This window comes from Fundulus heteroclitus, unplaced genomic scaffold (genome assembly GCF_011125445.2).
Source record: "Fundulus heteroclitus isolate FHET01 unplaced genomic scaffold, MU-UCD_Fhet_4.1 scaffold_75, whole genome shotgun sequence".
Taxonomy (NCBI): Eukaryota; Metazoa; Chordata; class Actinopteri; order Cyprinodontiformes; family Fundulidae; genus Fundulus; species Fundulus heteroclitus.
In genome coordinates, this window is record NW_023397197.1 from 123382 (window position 1) to 148363 (window position 24982).

General features: G+C 44.8%; 1 protein-coding gene and 1 pseudogene across 1 annotated transcript in view; one reads left to right on the forward strand and one right to left on the reverse strand.

The window, feature by feature from the left end:
• LOC118561913 overlaps nt 1-24982 on the reverse strand; it is a 716353-nt gene that overhangs the window by 33108 nt on the left and 658263 nt on the right. The window lies entirely within an intron of this gene.
• Nucleotides 4564-24982, forward strand: part of LOC118561874 — a 951216-nt pseudogene continuing 930797 nt past the window's right edge.

A 24982-nucleotide genomic window follows, 5' to 3' on the forward strand; every position in this document is an offset into this window, starting at 1 on the left:
AACTTCCATTTCGATGTTTTCCTATTTTAAATAAATTACTGTTTAACCTTGTATGTCCAAAACACAACTAAATATAACTGTTTCCTCCTTTCTATTTCGTCCTGTTCTCCTCATTGCACCAACTTTTCTTTGAATACTATACAGCCATCTACCAGTTCTATCTTCCTCCCACTGTCTCTGCCACCTTTCCTTAACCTTTTGTTTAATAATAGATTTGATTTCTTCTTTACTAAATGGAACTAATATATCAATATCACTATATTTTGAAGCTTGTTTTGCATATTTATCTGCCAACTCATTCCCTCTTATTCCTATATGTGACGGTATCCATGTAAATATAACTAATAAACCCATTGCTTGAATTCTATAAGTTATTAACTGTATTTCTAATAAAAGATCCGGTCTACTAATAGCGTGATTATTTTTCAATGAATATAATGAAGAACTTGAATCAGAACAAACTATGCTTCTTAATGGACGGACTTCCTCAATCCTTCCTAAAGCTAAAATGATTCCCATCATCTCTCCAGTATAAACTGATACTCCATCAGTAATTCTTTTACATTTTTTAACTCTGAATTCTGGAACAATGAAAGACACGTCATTACTGCTATTTGAGTTTTTAGATGCATCTGTAAAAACTTGGACATATCCATAGTACTTATTATCTAAATATGATTGAATCAAATGTGGATCTGAAATGTTTTCTCCTTTCCTTTTCTCCAACAAAGTCAAATCAACAACATTATTATGAAATAGAGACGGGTAAACTGGCAAAAGAGGAACTGTTTGACTAATATTTATATCTGAAAAACCAAAATCTTTTATAATATTTTCTATCTCCCATCCAAAAGAATTTAATTTCTTCTTTTCTTTTTCCCAACTAGATTTTAAAATTTCTTTACATGGATGATTTCCATCATGGCCCTTTAAATTACACCAATAAGTGGTCTTTAACTGTAATCTTCTAAGATTAAGTGGCATCTCTCCCATTTCTATTAGCAAGGCTGAAGTTGGAGTTGTTCTAACTGCTCCTGTACATAGCCTCAAGGCTTGATACTGAATACTATCTAATTTTTTTAAAAGTGTTTCTGATGCTGATCCAAATACAATACTTCCAAAATCAAATACAGACCTTATTAACCCAGTATATATTGATTTCAATGCCTTCCTCTCAGCACCCCATTCACTTCCCACCAAACACCTCATTACATTTAAAACTCTCTTACACTTATTCATTACTTTTTTAATATGATTTTTCCAAGTAAGTTTTTCATCCAACCATAAACCCAAAAATTTAAATTCCCTTACCCTTTCTAATTCATGATTATATATTTGCAGTTTTAAATCTTCAGTTACTTTCTTCCTTGTAAAAAATAAAGTCTTTGTTTTATCTATAGAAATTTTAAACCCCCATTTAAATGACCAGTCTTCTATAATACTAATTGCTTCTTGTATCTTTTTAACAATGTACTTTAAATTTTTCCCCCTCTTCCATATTGCTCCATCATCAGCAAATAAAGAAAACCCCATTCCACTCTCCAAATTGTCAAACATATCATTAATCATAATAGAAAAAAACAAAGGACTCACTATACTTCCCTGAGGTGTACCATTCTCCACAAAAAACTTTTCTGACAATTGTTGTCCTATTCTTACTTGTATTGATCTATCTTGTAAAAAAATGTTATCCAATAAAACATTGATCCATTAATTCCCATTTTTTTCAATTTAATTAACAGTCCATCTTTCCACATCATATCATAAGCTTTCTCTATATCAAAGAAAACAGCCACCACACTCTCCTTGTTAACTTGCCCTTTTCTGATTTCATGTTGTAAACAAAGTAAAGGATCCATAGTGCTTCTCCCTTTTCTAAATCCAATTTGACATTTTGATAAATATCCCCTCTTTTCAACAAAGTAGCTCAATCTTTCATTTACCATTCTCTCCATTATTTTACAAATATGAGAAGTTAAAGCAATGGGTCTGTAACTTGCTGGATTTGACTGCTCTTTACCTGGCTTTAAGATTGGAACTATGATTGCTTCTTTCCATGCCATAGGTAAAATACCCACTTCCCATATCTTATTATAGAACTTTGAACCTTGAAGCTTCCAGGAACTCCACTGCTGCTCCTGCTGCTGCCCCGCCCTCCTACCTGTCCCACCTCCATCACAGCTGAAGCTCCGCCTCCTTCCAGGTAGCAGCTCACCTGTGTCTCAGTGGTTCACATCTTGTTCTTCAGCACTTTGGACCGTCTTAACAAACTGTAAGTTTGCTTTGTTTCCTACCAGAACTTTGTCTTGAGGAACTTTCCTCTTTGTTTCTGCTCTCTGATGTCTGGAGAACATGTTCACTTCTGATTTCAGCACAAAGTTTCATCTCTGCTGTCTGAAGACTAATCTACAGCATTATTAGATTATTGATGAACTGGAACCAAACAACATGATGAACAGCTGATGTTCAGATGTGATGTTTAGATGAGCAGAACTCTGTCGACCCAATCAGAGCTTCACGGCTCCAGATGATCCGTCTAAAATCTAAATATCTGGGAGCTTAAAGACAGGAACGTCCTTCATGTTGAGTTAAAACCACCTTTTAACCTCCAACCAGAAACTCTGGACTCTGAGAAAAACATGTGATCTAAAGGTTCTGCTGCTGTTCTGCTAAAGTTACAAAGGTCCACTTGAAACCTGAACCGTCTCTTTAGAGGTTCTGCAGCTCCTTAAACTTTGTGGATCGTCTTAAAATGTGTGTCTGCCCCTTTAAGAACGATGGTTGGTTTGATAAATTCAAAGTGACTGAAGCAGAACTTCTGAGGTTCTGGTTCTGATATTTCTCCAGCCTGTTGTTTATGGCAGCTGTAAAATATCTGCTGTTCAGAGAGCAGATTGAAGAACAGCTGAAGACCTGAAGGTGGGTCCAATCAGACCAGGAAATGTTAACAGCTTTAAAGTTTTCATCATCAATATTTTAGATTTGAATTCCTTAAAAGTCAGATGATCCAAAAGTTTAACATTGATTTAATAAATCTATCAATAAAACAATAATGTTTCCAGTAATCAGACTTAAAGGTTGATTTGCTGCTAAAAGTGATCAGTCTGTTGTTCCACAGTGTTTGACCCATGAGGGACAATTATTAGTTAGTATTTTATTTCCTAAATGAAGAGTCTGAGGAGTTTAAGAACTTGTTGTGAACATTGTTTTCCTTAAATTCATGTTTCAAACTAAAGTTTCATTAAACAAAGATCTTTGTTCATGAAACCACAGAGAATCTGGAGCTCAGACTGGTTCTGATCCAGTTAATATTAATGGTTCTGGTCCAGTTTCAGGTCCAAGGCTCTGATGTCCACTTTCTTAAACTCTGTCACCAGCTGGGATCTTCTGATGGTTTGATTTCTGCATAAAAACTAAAAGAAGTGAGTTTGCTTTTTAATGCTGTTAGTGACACAGGAAGGGATCAGCATGGAGAAATGGACCTGGAGAGGCCTGCTGCTTCACACTGAACTACCCGACCAGATCTAGTGGGTCGGTTCTGAAGCAGAGGCTGAGGCATGGTCTCATATCTGCTCTACAGCTCAACATGTTCTGGTCCTCCTTCTAGCAGAACTCTGAGAACCTGTTGATCCAAAGTTCTGAACTTCAGCTCCAGCTGATGAAGCAGAGGAGTCGGAGCTGGTGTCAACAGGAAGTAGTTCCCTTTTCTTGGTGCTGAGAGATCTTCCTGATGCTTTGGACCCAACGGTACCAGTCATGTGGACCATGGAGCTGCTGTTTATTAACACAGAAGCATCATCAGCTTTGGGACTGAGTTTAATCTGCTGTTAGAAAAACTGTGATATTACTGAGTTCTGATCATTTTAATGAGCAGAGAGAGAAACTGTGGCTAAAATCAATGATTCTGGAGGAACCGGGTCTCCTGGCTGAATGTTGCAGCTTATTTTAAACCCAGAAGTCCTTCCAGGAGTCCGGGATGCTGCTCTAGAACTATCTGGATAAAACATCCTGATTAAATGACTAAAGTTTGGACCAGAACCCAAGAAATGAAGCAGTTCATCTAGAAGTGAATGTTGACCAGTGATGAATGGCTGAATGTAGAAATGAGTGAACAGCAGCAGAGCATCAGAACCAGTTAGTTCACTGTACTGGATCATAGCTACTAGAACCTGCTATGGTTCTGGATGTTTGGACCTTTAACAAAGGCTGACAGAAGTCCATCTACCATCTGTGGTAAACCCTGATTTAGTCTGTTTTCATCCTCATGTGCAGCTAGTTTCTAGTCTGAACATCAGAGACGGATCCAGGTCCAATCATCTGGTTCCACTTTATCTCTGTTGGACTTTGGGATTAAAAGCTGCTGACGCCTCAGAACCGAGTTCAGTGAAATAAACCATTTACTGCTCTTCTTATCTGATCCACTCTGGTTATCGTGACCTTTGACCTTTATGATCCTGCTTCAGGTGTCTCACTTTTTGCCTCCATTGTTTCAACCTCATGTTGTTTTTCTCCTGCTGCTCACAGGTCCAATAAAGCCGGACTTCACTGTGGCTCCACTTCTCTGGCTCTGGCTCCATTTTGGTAAATGTGAGCAAATCTTCTTCTTCAGCACCAGCAGCTGATGTTTACAGTGTGAATGTATTTTATATGGGGGGTGTGCCGGGTCAGAGTCCATCTGGTTCTAACAACCAATCAGTTTGCTGCTGACTCGACAGATTACAGCTCCTTAGATCACTCAGGAGGTCCAACAGTCAAAGGTCCGATTTATTAATAGTCACATTAAAACCAGTAAAAGTGGGTCTGAGTCCTCTAGAGTTTAGCCAAGCAAGGGAACCAAATATTCCACTGAATAAATTAGAATAAATAGGAATAAATCAATAAATGAAAACACATGAACATGTCAGATTTGTCAACATAATCTGATCAAGAAAAAACGTAAATGTTTATCATTGATCTGAATGTTTCTACTTCTGAGTGGAGAAAATATGGAGATCTAAGCTTTTCTAGAGATTTGGAGCAGGAATCAAACTCTGGTCTTCCTGTGAGTCCTTTCAAAATAAAATGACATCAATGTTAAAATGTGTTTGATTCAGTCAGGTGATTAAATTGTTCAGCTTTGATGCAGCAGATAATCCACTTGTAGAGTTTGATGATTGTGAAATAAAATAGTTGCTGATGTTCAGTCAGAGTGAATCAGTGTCAGTGGATGAAATGTTGCTCCATGGCTCCATCTAGTGGACTGATAGTAGAAGTACAGCAGCTGATGGCAGCTTCCTCTGCCTCTCACTGCTGTCTGACTGCATTCAACTGACACTGATATGAAGCAGAGAAGAAGAGCCAATCAGAGGAGGAGCAGCTGATCTTTTTCCAGCACTAATGATGTAAAGGATGATCAGAGTTGATGTGCAGATGAATGATTTGTGTTTCCTCTGCAGGTGAAGGTAGAAAGTGTGTGTGAGCTGATGTGGATGTGAATTCAGCAGCATGGATCAGTGTGAGGACAGAGAGGAGGGAGTCCCTCCCTCTAAAACCACTCTGTGTGGGGAAGCTGAGAGCCAGAGCCACGCTCAGAGGTGAGATCAGCATCTCTAAGTGTCCAGAGCCCTTTTCACACAGCGTTCTCACTATATCAGGCCAGAAGAGACCAAGTGGTCCTGAAGCTGCTGCTGTTCCTCTTTGCTGCTTCATCCAGACTGAACAGAGCAGCTCAGCATGGTACCAGTGGGTTCTGACAAACAGCAAGTCACTGTTGCACAACCAGCTGAGTGACACCAGCCTGTTGCTTAGACCTCTGGGTTCCAACAGGACACATCTGGAAAAACTCACCAACTTCCAGAAGATTTCCTGGACCTTGATGACCAACATGTGTTCAACATTATTCATCCTAGAAAGAAGGACGGCTGATCAGACATTTATGGAAGAATCTTTACATTTATTTTCTGTCTAAATACGAACCAGACCAACGGTTTTTCATTCAAATCAAGATGAATTTCTATTGTGTGAATAAATGAAGCTGACAATTCATCACATCATGATTTTAATCAGTGATTCTGGTTAAAATGGAGAAAACTGTCAGTTCTGACTAGTGGGCATCCAGCTGCTTCACTTCATTACTGATCAGGCGTCTAGAACAACCTCTATTCTGGACTCAGCAGTGGATCAGCTTTGGTTCCACCTCAGTACGTTACAAACACAACACCAAGACATAATGAAGCTCCATCAGAACCTCCTTGATGGTCCGAGTGAAAAGGACTCAGGATTCTTCTCCATGTCAGAGCTCAACACTAATATCACCAAACTGTCCTCTCAGTCATTTCTAACCAACATGTTTGTCTCAGAAACAGCTCTTTCTGCTCTAGAAACAAGGCTGGACTTTATTCAGGAGGATCAATGATCAGGAACATGATGGAGGATTGGATCAGTTCTGATGGGAACCATTTAGAACATCAAGTTTATGAACTGTCTGGTTCTGTTGTGTCTCACAGCTCTTTATTTAATGATCAGTCATATTTGAAAAAAAAAATTAAATCTCCAAATGTGTTAACATACTTTTTTTTCTCACTGCAGTGTTAAGACACTGATACGTAAATTTCAACAACACCCAGAACCAGAACCCAGCTGTGTGTCCTTTAAGAGCGACAGGTCAATGCATAAACCTATTGACTTCAAATCTTCTGGACCTCCATCCTCAGAGAGGTGAGCTGTATCTAACTGCTGTAACTGCTGCTTCTATTCTGAATCTGTAGATGTTCCCATCCAGGAAGCTTTATCAGTTTATTTAAACTTTATCTAAAAGTCTGGACTAGTGTTCAGTTCTAAGGTTTTATAGCCCTTTTGGTGAGGCCTTGTTAGAGCTCAGATTCACATGAGATCCTTCCTGCATGCAGCCAATCAGCTCATTGAAGAAGCTCCAGTTATACCAGCATTTAATGTTCCTTTGGAATTAAGAATGTATTTTCATTAAATGTAATAAATAAATGTAAGCAGTAAACATACATTACTGCAATTGTTATTTTCACACAATAAGTGATTAAAAATTAATCCTTAATTTGAAATGTCCCATTAAATGTGTCAAGCACAGATTTATCTGTAGCAGCAGTTGTGGAGCTGACAGTAATTCCACATGTTATAGTTTCTGATGTTTGCTGGTATGAAGTTAACATTAAAGCCTAATCCTGATAATAAAGTTATACCTCCAGCTATTTTACACATTAAAATCTAACTTTACACATTTAGCATGTAATGCTGGTTATGATTCTCAGACATTCATCAGCCTAAGATAAAAGCACAGATTCTCCTCCAGACTCCCAGTGGTAGCTGGGAAGCCTTCACACAGACACCAATGAGAGCCACTACCACTATGTTTATATATGAATGTTAAATTAGACGTAATGCTCTCCTGACAGGAATTAAATAGATCCAGACCTAGTATGGTAAAGGTTGATTTTGGAATATATCTGTTAGCACATTACTAAAAACTGTTTAAAGCCACCTTAGAAGTCAAGGGGGAAAGTCTAGGTGTCTCACATGCAATTTGGCCAGATTGAAAAACTAGACACACTCTCCACTAGACAAAGGCTTCTCCACCCATCTAAATAGAAATCAGAAGTTCTAACCCTACTCATGACCATAGGTGTATGAATTCAAACATCAGGTATGCAAACTGTTTCTACAAGCTTCTTCTCATGATTTTCAGTAAAAGTTTTGAAGACAAAAAAGATTGCAGCCTCCAATGAAGCAGTAAATGGGTTAAGGTTAGGAAAACCAGTAAAGAAATATTATATACACTTTATGAAAGGATAATATGAAAATATGAAGTATTGTTCTGCTACAAATGTCATCAAAGTGTAATGAAGTGTCTTTAAATGTTGCATTTCCCTTTATAAGTGCGGAGGATGGGTTGAGATTAATGGAGCATTCCTCAAATGACGTTAAATTACTAAATGTAGAACAGGCAGTGTGTCTGATTCACGGCCATGTTGTGGTCAGACAAGCTGTGTAGAGGTGAAGCAGACAGCTCTGTCCTGAATATTGCATCAGCAAATATAAATGTAACAATAAAACGCTGCTGCTTCAGTATCTGCTGGAGTGACTCTCCATGTTACCATGGTGACCATATGACAGGAGTTTGTTTCATTCCCTTTGCTAAACGCTGAAAGAATGCAGAGAAATGGTATTGTTGGATAATAATATGTAAACAGGGGGGCTTTACAGTTCAGCTGTAACTTTGTTCAGTGTTTATTTGATCACAAAGGATGTTTATATGCAGTGACGTGCAGTCAGGGGAGGCAAGTGAGGCCAGGCCTCACCTGTCATCATGGAAAGAAAGAAAATATATAATAATGATAACATAATATATATTGTGATTCACACAGTCATTTGTAATAAAAGTAATTTTTTTATCTAATTTCCTTATTTTTTATCATATTCTCTTTAAAATCGCAGACTTTTGCGCTATTTTTATGTAAATCCTTGGTGGCGCTTGATAGTGAAGCCGGTAATCCCTCCATTCCATGTTAACTGCGCTGGCTTCCATTCTGTGAATGCATCTTCCTGTCTCTAGTTCATAAATTCAATTGTTCAAACAGTTATAAACTGATTTTCCACAAGTTAATGTATGTGGATTACGAATTGTGTTTTGGTCATCAAACTATGTGCAGGTAACATGTTTTTGTGCTGCTGGCCGATCATAAACAGCAGAGAACTGGTTGTAGGTGAAGCCGGCAGTTCCTTGGCCTCTAGGCAGGGGGCGCTCAAGGAGCACCGCTCCTGATCCCAAACAGTAGAGTCACAGCAAGTTATGGATGTATTATTAGCGAGTTATGCTAAACAAGTAAAGCACTAAAAAGACTCTAAACATCCAGTCGGAACTAACCTGACTCCGCCAGATAGATTTGCTCCGCATATCCATCTGGAAACCTTCCGTTGAAGTAATTTTGGGAAGGGGCGAAAATACTGGTTAGCTGATTGGCCTATGTTGGTGATAGACGGCCAAATGAACCAATCAGATTCGTCGTCACTCTGTTACGAGCGACGACGAAAACACAACCACAAGCCAAGCTACTCTTGCTGCTGCAGGTAAAGGCTCGTTAGCTCAGCAAAGAAATACTCTGTAATTCCGATAAAACTTGCTCGATAGCCACGCTAACGCTAGTTTCATCGGCTGAAGCCGCCATGTTCTTTAGACTGAACTGTCGCGCTTCCCGTTGCGTCACACCTCAACCCGCCTCAAAGCCAACGCTGATTGGACGTTCGTTTGGTGAACGGCTCCAAATTTTCTTTAACGGAGAGTAGCCAGACTGATCTGCGAGTGAAACCTTGAAAGCTCGCGAGATCAGGATGGTCTCACGAGGCTAAGTCGGAACAGGACTGATGAAGGAAGGCTTTCCTCCCTGGCAGTGAGCTCCACTGAGACTGAAAACTGAAGAAGATAAAGAGAACTTTTACCGGAAAATGACGATATTTTTGTTCAGAAAGAGCGCCTCATGGACTTAATTTATAAGTAGAGGTAAGGCAGCGATAATTATTCATGTTTTGTTTATGTAATAAAATGTGCGTAATGTGGGTTATAGTTTTTAAATGTGTTACAAATGCAGAAATCCATCACAACTCATAAACTGTTACCAGTCAAATGACAAATAATTTAGTTTTATTTATTTTTTCATCAAAGAATCCATATTTTTTTCATGTCTCTTGGTGAATTTATTTGGCTCAATCAGTCTCCTTCAGCACTTTGCAATGAGTCTACTCTGTAGAGTGAATATATTAGTAAATCTGACTCTGATGACGTCAGTGCCTCACCTGCTATAAACCCTACCGCACGTCACTGTTTATATGATTCATTCATGCAGGTTTATCTAGCAATAAAAATACAGGAACAAGCAGAAAGCTGTGATGGACACAGGAAGGAGGATGCATGGTTTCAACAGAGAGAAACGCAACAATCTAATAACACAAAGCAAATATTGTTTTTGTGAAACATCTGCAAATGATCAAAGAGCCGTTTACTTTCTGAGAACAGGTTACGGGATCTTCAAGTTTAAAGAGATGAGATTATCCATTAGCCAAACATCCTCGGTCTGTTCAAACAACCCTGATGTGTTAAATCTTCAGTTTTAACCACTGATTTAATGATAATGTAACGACCCTCTTCTTTTCTCAGCTAACAAAAATAATACATCTCTATTTTCACGTGTAAATGTTTGGAAATGAGACGGAGTGGACCATGTTGGCTCTCCCTGCTGCCTGCTCCCGACACGGGGGACAGAGATTCTGTTGGGGATGAAGGCCGGTTCTCACTGCAGGAATTTTAGCCTGATTTATGACCTGCTAGTCCCTTCAGAGAGGCGCTGATTATCGATGTGTCTCTTAAAATAATCTTAAAAGGATATCCTGCCATGTGTGGTGTGTTCAGAGCGATCAGTCCGCTCAGCAGGACATCAGGACCGCTCAGACCTCAAGATTTCCCGTCTGACATCTGAATGATCTTCAGCTAAACCTTTAAAACATTCATTAAACAACACAAAGAAGAGAGAAAACAGGGTTAAATATTGGAAGGAGACCAGCAGAGAGATGAATTCCTTTACATCTCTTTCATGTTCTGAGATCCACTCTGCTGCTGCTGCTGCTGCTGTACTTTTTATCATCTCAAAAAGCGAGGGGCCCTAGTTTCATTGCAGAACTTAAGGAAGGGGGAAACATACTTTAGTGTGACCTTTGACATCGTAAACTAGCAGTTTCGGGTATGCAGAACAACCTTAACAGTTAATCATTCAGTCCTCAGGAAAAGGAGTAACCACAGATGGCTGGGTGTAAGCCACAGGAAAGACGGTGCTCACAAATTTATGGTGAGGCTGTTTCTTGCCCCAGACCTCCCTCTGTAACATAGGAGAGAGAAATCAGTCCTCTGAGAAACACTCTGATGTCTGAATAAACTCAGACCTTAAAACCTCAATAGTAATGAGTAAATACATGATAAATGCAATAAACGTAAAACATGTAGCGAATAATAAAAATAACTGTAACAGCTTGTCGTCTGACCGGACACCTCACACTGTGTGATCAAACATATTTTATGTAGGATTTTTATCGTTACGTGTGGTTTCTAATCAGCAGACTATTTTAAAATCCTGCTGTGAGAGACCCAGAACACGCTGGAGGGACTATGTCTCTCTGCTGGGCCTCCCTACTGAAGCTGCTACCCCCCGACCCGACCCCGGATAAGAGGATGGATGAATGGATGGATGGATGGATGGATGGATGGATGGATGGGAAACTGGAGTTGATTTCTGGGGTGGAGCTAATCAGACTTATTTGACTGCTTTGAGCAGCCGACACACAGTAGAACACATGACACTGAAACCTTCAGCAGAATAAAGATTGCGTACCTTCCCTGAATGAAGATTATAATTATCATGCATACTTTTCCCTAGAGGTGTCATCAAAATGGAGGATCAATGATCAGGAACATGATGGGGGATTGGATCGGTTCTGATGGGAACCATTTAGAATATCAAGTTAGGATCTGGTTCTATTGTTTCTCACAGCTTGTTGTTTAATAATCAGTCATATTTAAAATGTACTTAAGTAAAATTCTACAAAAAGTGTTATAATAATTTTTTTCTGACAGGATTCTTAAGAGACGGACACGTAAACATCAACCAGAACCAGAACCCAGCTGTGTGTCCTTTAAGAGCGACTGGTCAAAGGATGCCCACATTGACTTCAAATCTTCTGGACCTCCATCCTCAGAGAGGTGAGCTGTATCTAACTGCTGTAACTGTGGAAACTGAGTCAGTCTGAAATGTTTTTATTCCAACATGTGTTTAACGTGAGCTCAGCTCTTTTTCCCACATTTCTATGTTCATATGTGAAGCGGTGTGTGTTGGATGTTCTCCAGAAGCACAGCAGTGAAAGTGGAAAGAATGGATGTTGTTGGAGGCGTCCTGGATGCTGCTACATCATGTTTAACAGCTCTGATCTGTTTGCTTTTGGGCCTCATTGATTAGTCGCCATCATTAAACACTTTTCTCTGCTTAAAGTCAAAGATTTAGTTTGGACTGGAGCTCACTCTGATTGGTTCTGTTCCATGTTAATGAGCTAACAGGACTGTTTAGTCCCTCTCCCATATTCATAGTGATTGAATCAAATCCAACATGGAACCAACTGGACTTTCTTTCTTTGTTCCTGAACCGTTTTGTCATCGTATCTGAAGGTCTTCCTCAGTTCTATTTCATCCCTCTTGACCGCCAGAGGCGGTGCTGAAAGCACTGAATGTTCCCTTCGGGCATGCGCAGTTCGAGTAATTATACCAACAGAGTCACACCTGTGACGCCGGATGACCACTCGGAGGCTATATAGCCTGCTGTCATCCTTGGCTCTGTTCCTTTTTTCTTCTCGAAAGCGGTTCGCTAACTTCCCCGTTGTGTGACGCCCCATCGCGCGGAGTTGCGGTTTTTCCTCCGCCCTCCCAGGGCTGCAACGGGTTGATTGTGGAAGTTCTTTGGAAGGTAAGTAAGCTGTTTGTTGGTGACGGTAGCGTTTGCGCCCCCTCTCCCAGCTCACGGCTTTTCGTTACCCTGTTACCTACAGCTGGGGCTGTTGATTGTGTACGGCTAATGTTGTTAGCCCATTTCGGTTTACCAGTTTATACCTGGTGACGGCAGCGTGTTCGCCCCCTCTCCCAGTGTGACTAATAAGTTAATTTACCGAGGTCTAAAGACGACTAACGTTGTTAGTTCTTTGGTTTATCAGTTTATACCGGTGACGGTAGCGTGTTCGCTCCCTCTCCCAGTGCGACCAAAATCATTTACCGAAGTTGTGTACGGCTAATGTTGTTAGCCCATTTCGGTTTACCAGTTTATACCTTGTGATGGCAGCGTGTTCGCCCCCTCTCCCAGTGCGACTAAGTTAATTTACTGAAGTGTAAAAGACGGCTAACGTTGTTAGCGCCTTTGATTTATTGGTTTTATACCTGGTGACGGTAGCGTGTTCGCCCACTCTCCCAGTGTGACTAATAAATTGATTTATTCAAGTGTGAAGTACGGCTAACGTTGTTAGCTCCTTTTGGTTTACCAGTTTATACCTGGTGACGGCAGCGTGTTCGCCCCCTCTCCCAGTGTGACTAATAAGTTGATTTACTCAAGTGCGAAGTACGGCTAACGTTGTTAGCGCCTTTGATTTATTGGTTTTATACCTGGTGACGGTAGCGTGTTCGCCCCCTCTCCCAATATCAGCCTCCTTGTGTTTGCAGCCTATTTCTTGGCTCTGCCATAACTGGTGATGGCTGCGTTCGCGCCCCCTCTCCCGATTTTAGCGCATTTTCATTTAATTGGGTTGAGCCTTGCCGACCTTAGACATGGATGGCTTCCATAGCTGCAGGGATTGTGGGGCTGCCCTCCAGGCAGAGGATGGCCACGACCTGTGCCCTACCTGCCTTGGACATGAGCACCTTGTGGAGGCGTTGTCCGAGAACCCCTGCATGAATTGCAGTTTTATGCCACATGCAGTGAGGGTGGCCCGGTTGGCACAGTTGTGCCCCCAGGAGGGTTCTGACCTTCCGCCCTCTGGACAGGTGGATCCCCCCAGGCGTTCTAAGCGCCGTGGTGGGTCTGCGGTCTCAGCACCCCCTCCTCGGAGGAGACGGGCCAAACTTGACCAGGGCCTGGCCACAAGGGTGGAACAGTTGTCAGCGGAGTTGGCAGAGATGAAGTCCTTGCTGCAGACACATCGGTCTGATACCTCTCTTCCAGTGGCTGGGCTCTCCTCCCCACCCATGCCTGAACTAGTTGCGGAGGAGGACGTCATATCTCTGGCTGCCTCTGCTTCTCATTTCAGAGATGAGGAGGAGGCAGGGTCCTCTCAAGCCTCTGACAATGGGTCGTTTTCATCCCGGAGTGCAGTTGGGGAGGCCAGTGACAGTTCTATGCGGGATGTCATGTCCATGGCCCTGAAGCAGCTGCAGCTAGAACTCCCGCAAGGAGAGGTGTCCGACTCCGGGAGTGCCTTTTTCAGGCGCGGACGGGCCCCTACTCCATTTTCTGTACCTCCATCAGAGGAGTACCTTAAGGAGTTGCACGCTTGCTGGCGGGACCCGAGAGCGTTATCACGGCTCTCCTCAGACGGTCGGGAGTTGGCTGCCATGCACGAGTCGGTGAAAGCCGGCCTGGACCGTATGCCAGCAGTTGAACCAGCTGTTGCTTCACTGATTGTGTCACCATATGAGGCCCTGCGTCCTGAGGTCAGGTGCCCACGGACTCAATGCCGGGTTACAGATGACCTCTTGTGTAAGGCATACAATGCAGGAGCGCGTGCGGGACGTCTTGGCAACTCCCTGGCGCACCTCATGTTCGCCCTCTCTACATCCGTTCAGGACGCTGGTGGTGCAGCTGCAGCGGTTGGCTTTAGTGATGCAGCATTGCAGGCCTTTGCGCTGATGACCAGAGAGCTCGGTCGAGTCATGTCATTCCTTGTCCAAGCTCGTAGACAGGTCTGGCTGGCACAGTCTCCTCTCACGGAGGCTTGCCGTAGGACCCTCAGGGGTGTCCCGGTCGTGCCAGGGGAGTTGTTTGGGTCAGCTGCCCTGGAGGCACTGGAGCGGACTATTCAGGCGCGTCAGACCAGCCAGCAGCTTTCTGGCCTTCGCAGGAGCGTACCCCCCTTTCCTCAGTGTTCAGGGCGCCCTGCTACTACCCCCAGCGTTCGGCCACGGCCTCAGACTGGTGATGGATCTGGTGGTTCCTATCCCCGTGATCTGCGGCAGAGACCCAGCAGGGACTTTCGTAGGCCAGTCGGCCGCCCAGCTAGACCGACCCGGGCCTCATATCCTGGACGTCCTCCCCCCAGGGCTCCCAGAGGCCGAGGGGATAGAAGATGACGCCACCGGGCCAGCCGTCGGACATTTTTCCCATCAGCAGCTACGTTTCTGGGCTGCTCACTCTGTGGATCCATGGGTGGTTGCCACCCTAACCCATGGCTACAGACTCCAGTTCCGACGGCGGCCCCCTCTCTCACGCCGGGTCAAAATGACCATTATCACCGACCCGGTGAAATCCTTGGCACTAGACCAGGAGCTTTCCGCCCTCCTAGCCAAGGGAGCAATCAAGGCTGTGGATCCTCTGCGGCAACCCAGAGGCTACTATTCCACGTTCTTCCTCGTGGCAAAGAAGACTGGCGGTTTTCGCCCCGTTCTAGATTTAAGGGGACTCAATCAGTACCTGAAAGTCCTTCCATTCCACATGCTCACCACAGCAGAGGTCCTTCAGACTGTCGTGGCAGGGGATTGGTTTACGTCAGTAGATCTGACAGATGCCTACTTCCATGTACCTATTGCGGCAGAACATCGCCGCTTTCTCAGGTTTGCTTATCAGGGTCGCCATTGGCAATTCCGGGTGCTCCCATTCGGGCTCTCCCTTTCCCCGAGGGTGTTTACTCGTTGCGTGAAAGCGGCCCTCTCTCCTCTGCAGGCCTCCGGAGTCAGGATTCTGCCATAACTGGACAACTGGCTTCTCTGTGCTCCCACTCAGGTAGCTGCCTCTCGGGATACGTCCCGGCTTCTTCTCCAGGTGTCACGGTTGGGCCTCAAAGTCAACCTTGCAAAGAGTTGTCTGGTTCCATCTCAGACAACCACCTTTCTTGGGATGCATCTGGACTCCACTACCATGAAGGCCCGTCCGTCTGTTCACAGGGTGGACGACATACTCCAGTTTGTCGGTCGATTCAGGCTGGGCAGGCAGTTTCCTTACAGCATCTTCCTGCGAATGCTGGGCAAACTGACATCGGTCACTCGTGTCGTGCCCTTGGGTTTGCTCCTTCTGCGCCCTTTGCAGCGGTGGCTCAACAGCTTTCACCTAGATGCCAGGCTGCACAGACGTCACAGGCTCATGGTGACGAGGCTGTGCCTCCGTGCCCTAGCTCATTGGCAGGACAGGACCCTTTTGTCCTGTGGCGTTCCAATGGGGTTAGTGGTGTCTTGAAGGGAAGTGGTCACCACGGATGCCAGCCCCAAGGGCAGGGGCGCCGTGTGGCAACACAGAGCGGTTCGGGGTCTCTGGGGACCAAGGGAGCGCACCGAGCACATAAACGTGGTGGAGCTGCGGGCTGTGCACATGGCCCTCAGGTGCCTTCTGCCCCACCTAGAAGGACAGCATGTGTTGGTTCGAACGGACAACACCTCTGTTGTTTACCATATCAACCACCAGGGAGGCACCAGGTCAGCACGTCTCCTGGAGGTGTCCAGGGATCTCCTGGAATGGGTGTTTCCCCGTCTGTCCACCCTGCGCGCAGCATATCTACCAGGGCGGCAGAACCAGGTTGCAGACTCTCTATCCCGCCAGGCACCTGCTCCGGGAGAGTGGTCTCTTCACCGCGACGTAGTGCGCAGGATCTGGAACCTCTTTGGCCAGGCAGAGGTAGATCTGTTTGCCACAGAGGAGTCAACCCAGTGCCCCCTATGGTATTCCCTGACAGGGGTCGGTGTCGCACTGGACCAGGATGCGCTGGCTCATCCATGGCCACAGGTTCTCCTGTATGCCTTTCCACCCCTCTCGCTGATTTGGCCTACTCTACGGAGGGTTCTCGAGGGAGGCCACAGGGTGTTGCTGGTAGCTCCGTTCTGGCCAGCACACCCGTGGTTCCCGCTGCTTCGGAGTCTGTGTCTCAGTACTCCATGGCGTCTTCCAACAAGGAGGGACCTCCTGTCTCAGTTGGGGGGACAGATATGGCACCCCAACCCTCAACGTCTCCAGCTGTGGGCCTGGCCCCTGGGAGGCTGACTGGGTGTTCAGAACCTGTCAGACACACCATTTTGAGTGCTAGGGCGCCCTCCACTAGGCTGCAGTATGACAACAGATGGCGTCTTTTTTCTCAGTGGTGCTCTGCCCACAATGAGAATCCGGTTACCTGCTCGGTGCCCACAATTCTGGAGTTCCTCCAGTCTCTCCTTGATAAGGGCCGCTCTCCTTCGACCCTTAAGGTGTATGTTGCGGCAATTTCATGTCGTCACCTACCTGTCGACGACCGTACAGTAGGGCGCCATGATCTGGTCTCTCTTTTTCTGCGCGGTGCTCGTAGGTTACGCCCGCTGCCGGCTCCACGAGTGCCCGATTGGGACCTACCATTGGTTCTTGCGGCCCTGTGCCATCCTCCATTCGAGCCTTTGGCACAAGCGGACCTCAAGTGGCTTTCTTGCAAGACCGCCTTTCTGTTGGCTATCATGTCGGCTAAGAGAGTCAGTGAGTTACATGCTCTCTCTGTCAGCCCTACATGTATCAGGTGGGCTTCAGATGACTCCGGTGTTACCCTGTGGCCTAATACTGCATTTGTGCCTAAGGTGTTGTCTCCTTTTCACCATAACGAGCCATTGCAGTTGGCTCGGTTTCAGCCCCAGTCAGGTGCAACCGAGGGGTCTGAGTTATTGTGCCCAGTAAGGGCATTGGAAGCATATATTTCGGCCACAGCAAGTCTAAGACGCTCAGACCAGCTTTTTCTGTGTTATGGGGGTCCGAAGTTAGGCTACCCTCTTTCCAAGCAGCGTCTGTCTCATTGGATAGTGAGTGCCATCTGCCACGCCTACGCTGTAGGTCGCCGCTCCCTGCCAGTCAGGGTGAAGGCACATTCCACCAGGAGCGTCTCTGCTTCCTGGGCGGCTTTGAGAGGGGTCCCTCTGGAAGCAATATGTGCTGCTGCATCATGGGCTTCCCCGACAACCTTCACGAGGTTCTACAACGTCAATGTGACTGTCCCTCATCCACTGGGTCAGGTCCTTTTACAAGGTTCTGCTGGGCCCTCTCAGTGAGGTATGTGCTCAGGATTCCTTGTGACATAGTTGGCATTAGTCATTCAGTGCTTTCAGCACCGCCTCTGGCGGTCAGGAGGGATGAAATAGAACGAAAGTTACGTATGTAACTACGGTTTTATGAATCCCGGATGACCGCCAGAGCTTCTCTGTCACTCAGAATCCTTGCTTCTGCGAGAAGATTCTGTAGGAACAGAGCCAAGGATGACAGCAGGCTATATAGCCTCCGAGTGGTCATCCGGCGTCACAGGTGTGACTCTGTTGGTATAATTACTCGAACTGCGCATGCCTGAAGGAAACATTCAGTGCTTTCAGCACCGCCTCTGGCGGTCATCCGGGATTCATAGAACCGTAGTTACATACGTAACTTTCGTTTTAGTGACTGAAGAGTTTCAGTTCTTCTTAGCTGGAGCTGGAACAATCACTGGGATCAGAACCAGAGACCTGGTGTTGTTCCTCCTCAGAAACCCAGAAAGTCGCCCGTCGGGTGTTCACAGTCGGGAGCGCTGGCGGCAGCAGAAGGGGAACGGGGCTTTCTCTGAGCTCAGAAAGTTCATCCCCACGCACCTGCCTGACAAGAAGCTCAGCAAGAACGAATCCTGCATCTGGCCGTGAAGTACATCAACTCCCTGGTCACGCTGCTCAACGACCAGGCCCAGAACAGGAGCAGGGACTCAGCCGACGACAAAGCCGAGTACGGTGTCAGTGCGGCTCACTTGAACGGCAACGGTCAGAGGGCTCTGTTCCAGAGGGACACGCCGTCTGCTACAGCCAGTCCTGCTGCCGTGCCATCAGCCTACATAGATTCAACGGACTTGTCATCGCCTTGGCGAACTCTCCGGCAACCTCAAGCTGCTTCGGAGACACAGACAGTGAGGAGAGCTATGGGGCTAGGTCGTCTTTGGTAACGCATGAAATCAAGGTGAAAGGGCAGATGATTGCTGCCTCTAATGATGAGCGGTGACTGTAAGAACAAAGACAATTGCCAAAACCCTGTACAGACACTGGGAGACAAACACAATATTTGACAGACCAGATGTTCCCAAAAGTGTTAGAATACTGAGTGGGGTGTTTCCTTCAATCATCCGCTTCAAAGCAGTGTGTATAAAATTTGGATTTTGGTGGCAAAAAAAAGAAACCCAGTTCCTCCCAGTGAGCTCTCAGATGTTCCAGTTCTATTTGCAGACAGAGGTTTGATCCGTTATCTCCAGAAATCAGCTTCCCTGTTCTGATGAAAACACTTTCATGTCTTCATGTCTGGAGTGTTGATGCTGATCAGGAGGTTCTGCTGCTTCCTGGCTCCATGTCAGACTAACAGTGGATCACATTTCCACGACCCGCTGGGAAATACCTGCTAGAGCCAGTCTGACCCATCAAGATTTGGTTCCTGTGTGCGTTGTGAGAGCAGTTCAGCAGGGAAGGAAAGCTTCATCATGTGGTTGGTGGAACCAAGCTGAGCTGAAGTGGACCATCAGAGGTTCTGCTGGTTCTTAGTGGATCAGCAGGAACATTAAACATCTCCAACTACCTGGATCCTCTGGTTCTCTGCTCACATCCAGATGTCCTTCATGGACCTTTACCTTCTGATTGTCTCTGTGTGGACAGATATAATGTGAGCTCACTGGCTTCCAGGGACCTACAGGATCCATTTTAAAATACTCACCATCACATCCAGGACAGAACCTTACATGGACACACAGCCACATATCTCAGACCTCCTCCAGGTCCACACCACCTCAGATCTAGTCATCAGAACCTGCTGGATGTCCCACACACTGTCCTGAAGACCTGTGTGGACAGAACCTTCACCTCCACTGTCTCCAAGCTCTGGGTCACTGTCCCCACCAGCATCAGATCTGCTGACAGTGTGGACAGTTTGAAGTCCCATTTCAAGACCCACTTTTTAAAATGTCTACTGGGTGGTTCTGGTCTTCATCCTTTTATCTCATCTTCCTCTTTTTAACTTATTTGTATCGTGTTCATTTGATGCTCAGTTTTTCTGTTTTAAGGACTTTTACTGTGAAGCTCTTGGTGATTTCATCTGTGAAAACTGCTGGATGAATATTTCCTTCCTTCCTAATTGTTCTGGTTCCTCCACAGAGTGGACCAGCAGAACTCAGAGGTTCCCAGAGGTCCGTCTGCCCGGCAGCATCAAACCCAGCTGGACTCCATATTTATGGTCAGTACATGTACAACAACTACTTTTCCATCGGTTCTGTTCAGTCGTCTCCATGCTGGACTTTGTGGACCATCAGTCTGTCCAACATGGTTCTGGTGTTTGGATCCATGATCTCAGTCTGATGTGTCCTTCATATATTATTCTGTTCCAGCTGCTGGAGGACAACATTGTCACTTTTGTGAAGAAGGAGCTGAAGAAGATCCAGAAAGTTCTGAGTCCAGATGACCCAGACTGCTCAGAGAGTCAGAGAGATGATGAGGAGGTGTTGGAAGGTGAGGATGAAGAGCAGAGGAGGAGCAGCAGAGAGGCACTGATGAGGATCACTGTGAACTTCCTGAGGAGGATGAAGCAGGAGGAGCTGGCTGACTGTCTGCAGAGCAGTAAGAGGATTTCTACAAAGATTTAACCTGATGGATAAATCACACATTTACTGATGTCCGAAGAGATGGAATCACATTTATTCACATCATCTTCAGAAGATCATTTGGTTTCCTTCCTGATTTCACTTTTTCTGTTGATTTAGAACATTTTGCTCCAGTTTGTCAACATAAACTTAAATATGGTCTGAAGGAGAAGTTCCAGTGTGTGTTTGAGGGGATCGCTAAAGCAGGAAGTCCAACCCTTCTGAACCAGATCTACACAGAGCTCTACATCACAGAGGGAGGGACTGGAGAGGTCAATGATGAACATGAGGTCAGACAGATTGAAACAGCATCCAGGAAACCACACAGACCAGAAACAACCATCAGACAAGAAGACATCTTTAAAGTCCCACCTGGAAGAGATCAACCAATCAGAACAGTGATGACAAAGGGAGTGGCTGGCATTGGGAAAACAGTCTTAACCCAGAAGTTCACTCTGGACTGGGCTGAAGACAAAGCCCACCAGAACATCCACTTCATATTTCCATTCACCTTCAGAGAGCTGAATGTGCTGAAAGAGAGAAAGTTCAGCTTGGTGGACCTTGTTCATCACTTCTTTACTGAAACCAAAGGAATCTGCAGCTTTGAACATTTCCAGGTTCTGTTCATATTTGATGGTCTGGATGAGAGTCGACTTCCTCTGGACTTCCAGAACCAGGAGATCCTGACTGATGCTACAGAGTCCACCTCAGTGGATGTTCTGCTGACAAACCTCATCAGGGGGAAACTGCTTCCCTCTGCTCGCCTCTGGATAACCACACGACCTGCAGCAGCCAATCAGATCCCTCCTGAGTGTGTTGGCATGGTGACAGAGGTCAGAGGGTTCACTGACCCACAGAAGGAGGAGTACTTCAGGAAGAGATTCAGAGATGAGGAGCAGGCCAGGACGATCATCTCCCACATGAAGACATCAAGAAGCCTCCACATCATGTGCCACATCCCAGTCTTCTGCTGGATCACTGCTACGGTTCTGGAGGACGTGTTGGAGACCAGAGAGGGAGGAGAGCTGCCCAGCACCCTGACTGAGATGTACATCCACTTCCTGGTGGTCCAGACCAAAGTGAAGAAGGTCAAGTATGATGGAGGAGCTGAAACAGATCCACACTGGAGTCCAGAGAGCAGGAAGATGATTGAGTCTCTGGGAAAACTGGCTTTTGATCAGCTGCAGAAAGGAAACCTGATCTTCTATGAATCAGACCTGACAGAGTGTGGCATCGATATCAGAGCAGCCTCAGTGTACTCAGGAGTGTTCACACAGATCTTTAGAGAGGAGAGAGGAGGGCTGTACCAGGACAAGGTGTTCTGCTTCGTCCATCTGAGTGTTCAGGAGTTTCTGGCTGCTCTTCATGTTCATCTGACCTTCATCAACTCTGGTGTCAACCTGATGGAAGAAACACAAACATCTATGTGGTCTTCATTTTTTAAACCTAAGTTAAAGTCTCTTCACCAGAGAGCTGTTGATCAGGCCTTACAGAGTCCAAATGGACACCTGGACTTGTTCCTCCGGTTCCTCCTGGGACTTTCACTGCAGACCAATCAGAGACTCCTACAAGGTCTGCTGACTGAGACAGGAAGTAGCTCACAGACCAATCAGGAAACAGTTCAGTACATCAAGGAGCAGATCAGTGAGAATGTGTCTGCAGAGAAAAGCATCAATCTGTTCCACTGTCTGAATGAACTGAAGGATCGTTCTCTAGTGGAGGAGATCCAACAGTCTCTGAGTTCAGGAAGTCTCTCCACAGATAAACTGTCTCCTGCTCAGTGGTCAGCTCTGATCTTCATCTTAGTGTCATCAGCAGAAGATCTGGATGTGTTTGACCTGAAGAAATACTCTGCTTCAGAGGAGGTTCTTCTGAGGCTGCTGCCAGTGGTTAAAGCCTCCAACAAAGCTCTGTAAGGACACAGATTGTTGCTGCTTTTATTTTTGGTCGTGATATATCTGCTAATGAGGTAAATATAGATTCATGTTGCTTCAGTTTATTTATAACGAACCAGTTCACAACAAAAGGCAACATAAAGATGTATGAAATCAGACAGATCCTTCAATCTTTCCAAGGAGAACATTGGTGACTGTAAAAAAATCAACAATATTTCTGATGAATTGTTTAATAGCAGATTTTTCTCCCTGTCTCCTCAGACTGAGTGGCTGTAAGCTCTCAGAGAGAAGCTGTGAAGCTCTGTCCTCAGTTCTCAGCTCCCAGTCCTCCAGTCTCAGAGAACTGGACCTGAAGAACAACAACCTGCAGGATTCAGGAGTGAAGCTTCTGTCTGCTGGACTGGAGAGTCCAAACTGGAAACTGGAAACTCTCAGGTACAAAGTTCTCCATCCTGTTGAAACCAGATTTTTGTCCATTACCTGCTAAAACATGATGGAAATGTTAGTTCAGTGATAGATTTGTCAACTTTTGTCTGACCTTTATTCCCTATGAATAGAAACCAGGCACAGATACACCGTATAGGAGTGATTCTCAAAGGTTTTCTTTTGTGACCACTTTGAAGAATGAAATACAGTGGGGCAAAAAAGTATTTAGTCAGCCACCAATTATGCAAGTTCTCCCACTTAAAAAGATGAGAGAGGCCTGTAAGTTCCATCATAGATATACATCAAGTATGAGAGACAAAAGGAGAAAAAAATCCAGAAAATCACATTGTCTGATTTTTAAATTTAAATTTATTTGCAAAATATCGTGGAAAATAAGTATTTGGTCAATAACAAAAGTTCATCTCAATACTTTGTTATATACCCTTTGTTGGCAATGACAGAGATCAAACGTTTTCTGTAAGTCTTCATAAGGTTTTCACACACTGTTGCTGGTATTTTGGCCCATTCCTCCATGCAGATCTCCTCTAGAGCAGTGATGTTCTGGGGCTGTCGCTGGGCAACACGGACTTTTAACTCCCTCCAAAGATTTTCTATGGAGTTGAGATCTGGAGTCTGGGTAGGCCACTCCAGGACCTTGAAATGCTTCTTACGAAGTCACTCCTTCGTTACATGGGCGGTGTGTTTGGGATCACTGTCATGCTGAAAGACCCAGCCACGTTTCATCTTCAATGCCCTTGCTGATGGAAGGAGGTTTTCACTCAAAATTTGACGATACATGGCCCCATTCATTCTTTCCTTTACACGTATCAGTCGTCCTGGTCCCTTATAGGGATGGAAATCGAAAACCGGTTCCTGTTCAGAACCGGTTCCGTGTTTTTCAATTCCGTGGCACCGTTTGGCAGCTCGCTAAACGGTTCTCTTTTCGATTCCGTCGTGCCGCGGCTCTGAGCAAGTTACGCATGTTACGCAAGTTACGTCACGTTTTTACGCAAGTTACGTCACGTTTTATACGCAAGTTACGCACACGGCGTTCAGTAAGCACGTGTGCGTAACTTGCGCACGACGTGACCAGGCTTAAAGCAAAACAAACAAAATGCCGCCCCATCGGGGGAATCGGTCGAAAGTTTGGTTTCATTTTAAGGAAGAGAAAGATGGCAACGAGGCGCTTTGCAATCATTGCAAAATGGCATATACATCCGCGGGAGGAAATAGATCCAACAGGCAGAAACACCTGCGCACACAACATAGCATACAATTTAATAAATGCCGTGTTTTTGATTCTTACCGGGCAGAAGCTAAAGTTACGACCAGCATGGAAGGCAACTCTGGTGGTAAGTAGCTAGTTTTACATCACTAGCTGGTTCCTAGTAAAGCATATGCCATTTCTGGAAATAAACTAATTTCCTACCTCTCTTTGGGGTTATTAAGGGAGTGTGCCTTTCTCGTTAATCCAGCCATTCATTGGTAACATGTTTAATTAGAACTACTGGTAGCTGGAATTCTTACATGAATCTAGGCATTGCAATGGATGTAACGAAACATGCTACGAAGTTGCTCCGCAGTTCAGGGAGCGAGAGAAAGGTGACGCTCGTTTGTTTAAATCAGGGGGAGACGAGTTTATTTCCCAAAATTGTACAGTAATGCTTTTTCATTAAACAGATGCCTTCTATGTTAGATTTAGATGACTGAGGTTATCTAAAGGGAGATTAATAAGCAACTGTCACAACAAACTTACATTTTCTTGTATTCTAAGCAACCCATCTACTGTATTTAAGTTTGTTCTTATATTCCTTTTTTTCTTTAAAAAAATATAAATGTTACTCCAGTTGCACATTTGCAGTGGACATCTTGACCTTGTTACTTTGTAAGGTCGTGTAATAGTTAAGTAAACAAAGTTGATGCTCATCATCAAACTGTTCTCCTTTTTTCCCCAAATTGGAATCGAAAAGAGAATCGAAAAGGAATCGAATCGTTTCACAGAATCGATAAGGGAATCGGAATCGTCAAAATGTTTTCAATTCCCAACCCTAGTACCTTAGCAGAAAAACAGCCCCAAAGCATGATGTTTCTACCCCCAGGCTTCACAGTAGCTATGGTGTTCTTTTAAAGCAACTCAGCATTCTCTCTCCTCCAAACACGACGGGTAGAGTTTTTACCAAAAAGTTCTATTTTAGCTTCATCTGACCATATGATATTCTCCCAGTCATCTTCTGGATCATCCAAATGCTCTCTAGCAAACTAGAGAGCATTTGTACATGTCAAGT